At 43.1% G+C, this 3,428-nt stretch overlaps 1 protein-coding gene across 1 annotated transcript in view; it reads left to right on the plus strand.

Annotated features, from left to right (window-relative positions):
• LOC102766944 (serum amyloid A-2 protein-like) overlaps positions 1-2,405 on the plus strand; it is a 17,226-nt gene extending 14,821 nt beyond the window's left edge. The window contains exon 3 of the transcript XR_001514689.1: positions 2,317-2,405. The gene's annotated coding sequence lies outside the window, so the exon portion shown is untranslated. The remainder of the gene's footprint in view (positions 1-2,316) is intronic.
• The last annotated feature ends 1,023 nt before the right edge of the window (positions 2,406-3,428 follow it).

Here is a 3,428-nt window from a genome sequence, read left to right on the forward strand (position 1 = left end):
TATGGGGAGTATTCACACTCCCCAACCACTTAATTAATTATTGCAACCAAGACAAATGGAGCATTTAATATGTGCTAGACACTGTTCTGAATTTTTTTAATGTACAAATGAACTTGTTTTCATCCTCATGTTTTAATCCTTTACTCCTGTGATGTGGGTACCATTATCTCTTAACAGAGAAACTGAGGCATAAAGAGAGTAAGATACCTAACAAGAAACCTGCTGGTTTGGCTCAGTGGATAGAGCGTTAGCCTGTGGACTGAAGGGTCCTGGGTTCAATCCCAGTCAGGGGTACATGCTCAGGTTGCAGGCTTGATCCCTAGCAGGGAGCGTGCAGTAGGCAGCCAATCGGTGATTCTCTCTCATCATTCATGTTTCTATCTCTCTCCCCCTCTCTCTTCCTCCCTGAAATCAATAAAAATATATTTTTAAAAAATAAACCCAAGTAGAGCAGGTTTTAATTTGGATCACTGAGATCTCCAGACCTTGCTATGCACCACGGTACTAGACTGCCTCCCAGGCAATATTGCTCGTGGAAGAGTGGGGGATTTCTGAACACACATTCTGTTCTTTATCTGAGCAAACTGGTAATAGTGTGGATGTGGTGCCTTTCAAAGGCAACTCTACAGAGCTTCTCTCCCTACAATGCCTGGTGATGTTTCTGTTGTGGCTGAGATCTGGTCAGGAAACCAATTCCTAAAGATACACACCTCACTAGCCATAGTAAAGAGACAAACATTTCTTTATTTCACAGAATTATAGTTTGCATTTTTTTTCTTGTGGCAGTTTCTGAGTAATTTTCTTAAGAGTTTGCTGTTAATTCTAAATTCTCATAAAGCCAGCTAAAAATATATTTTCATCGCCTACATCAGTGTTTTTCAAAGGGTTATTCTAGGTCCTCTTGCATGAGAATCATATGGCATCTGGGGTGCTTTGTGAAATGCAGATAACTGGGTCCACTGAACCACAATTTCTGTGGCTGAGTGTATAATCTAGCTTTTATTAAGCACCCAGTTGATTTTGTGTACACTAAAGGCTGAGAGCCACCACCTCCGCTTTGCTGCTCCTAGGTGATGAAAAATGCCAGACATTTTCAAAATATTTGTTATGCAAGTCTGGACCAAAAGGATCTATTTAAATTATAACTCAGAGTATATAAGAACAGTAAAAATGTCAAACCTCTCAACAAAACTGTGTTTTCTAATGCCCAAAAATGACATATATAAAATGAAGATCAGTTATCTCATGGGGCAATTACATAAACCATGATTATAACTCTACATTAGAGTTTTCTCTTTTCCTAACAAGTTATTAATGTTTGGTCATTTAATTTTATTTGTTTAAAATGTTTTTATTGATTTTAGAAGAGAGGAAGAGAGAGAGAAAAATCGATCAGTTGCCCTCTGAGGGTTGACCCTACAACCTGAACATGTGCCCTGACTGGGAGTCAAACCGGCGACCTTTTGGTGATGCTCCAACCAACTAAGCCATACCAGTTAGGGCATTTACCATTTAATTTTAGTTTGATCGAATTCATTCTGCTAATGACTCCATGCTCATCTTACTTCATTCCTTTACTTTCTTTAGCCTCCTCTTCCTAAAGACCAGAGAAGTAAAATGATAGCAAATCGTCTACCTACCATGTTCTTGACATTATACAGTATTTTCTCAGTTCTTCTGTGTAGCCACTCTGAGGGAGGCAATACTCACCCATTTTATTGAGAGGCACTGAATTTTAGAGATGGTGGGTCAGTTGACCTTGCATTGCATGCCCCACCCATTTCTTTAATGCCTTTTTTTTAAGGGAACTTACTATCACCTGATGATTCAATTCTGACAGTTGCCCAAGTGCCAACTGTGCCCAGACATTCAGATGTACTCAGTACCAGTTGTCCTCACTTTGGAATGAGTGTCTCCCCTTGACCAGGTTGGGAGCACTGTGCTTCTGAACCTCCCTCAGAATCACATTTGTTGTCACATCTGTTCCCTGCATCTTTCCATGTGGAGGTTCCTTGTGAAAGCAAACATCCCTCCAGGACCATCCTACCTTGCCTTTACACGCCTCACTCAGCCAAAACCAAGTAGCAACAGAACTTAGAGTGGAGCCAAACAGAATAAAATGTGCATGGTGTGTGATTTTCATAACATTAACCTAAAGAAGTGAAAAATAAAGAAATATTTATTTCATCACAATATAGTTAGTCTCCAAGGGCTTTTCGATGACTGAAGTCTTGGAATCAGTGGGAAGGAAATGTTTTATTCCTCTATTATGCCAAGATGTGATTACCTTCAGTTCACAGTTTCCTTCCTTTCCAGGGACTAAAGACATGTGGAGAGCCTACTCTGACATGAGAGAAGCCAATTACAAAAACTCAGACAAATACTTCCATGCCCCAGGGAACTATGACGATGCATGAAGGGGACGGGGTGGTGGGGGGGTGTAGAGGTAAATAGCCATTTCCTTAGAGAGTGGCATGAGCAGAGCTCCTTCCCAAACTTGTCAGTTCTGGGGACAGATGGAGACCTAGACCTTAGTTCTGAACAAGGGCAGCACTGCACCCAGCCCCATCCCCACTCCAGTGTTTGGATATCTCTGGGGAAATTTTCGGTTGGCACAATTATGGGGGCATTGAGTGGACGGGCCATCTATTAAACCTTACAATTTACGGGAAAGTGCTGCAAACATACCATCCTGCATTCTGCATGACTTTTGCACTGTCCTATCAGGCATGCATATAGGCAGTGTCAGGTTTACTGTGAAGCTGGCAAAGCTTAAGCTTCAAGGGCTCTTCACTTATATGGGACCATTCCAAGACCCTGGGAGGGACTCTGAAAAAGTGTTTACATGGTCGAACACCTTTGTAAAATCTAAAAGAGTAAAATATTTTAACTCTAAGCAGTGAATGCCACAGACTCTGTCCATCCCAACATCCCACCATTACATTTCTCCTTGTGTTGAATGACCAATGGGGTGGTCACAGACATTTTAGAGATCTAAGAAGTTGAGTAGGGATTACAACTTGTTTGCATTTAAGTGGGACATCTATGTGGTTTTCAGCCACTTCCGAGTATAATTGAGTTGTTGGTCGCCACCCTGGAGTAGGAATGGCTTCTAGACTGCCTACTGTGGGGCAAAGGTCATATGGCAAAATGACCATGTCCTGTACAGTCCAGCACAGCATATGTAGGAGATGAAATACACGGTCCAGTGAGGCTGATCAATAACAATTATGACTGTGACTATGCCTGGTAGAGTGGCGGGGAGTGGGAGAGTTGGAGTCATCTGGGCTCCTATCCCTGATGGGAATATTGGGCCGGCACTCAGCCCAGCAGGGCTCTGGGCAGCAGGGGGCGCTGTGGCGAGAGCAGCGCCGGGCCTTCTGGCGCCAGAAGGCGTCTCGCCTCCTCCGGCGGCTTCCGGCGCGGCC

The sequence above is a fragment of the Myotis davidii genome, unplaced genomic scaffold (assembly GCF_000327345.1).
Source record: "Myotis davidii unplaced genomic scaffold, ASM32734v1 scaffold1363, whole genome shotgun sequence".
NCBI lineage: Eukaryota > Metazoa > Chordata > Mammalia > Chiroptera > Vespertilionidae > Myotis > Myotis davidii.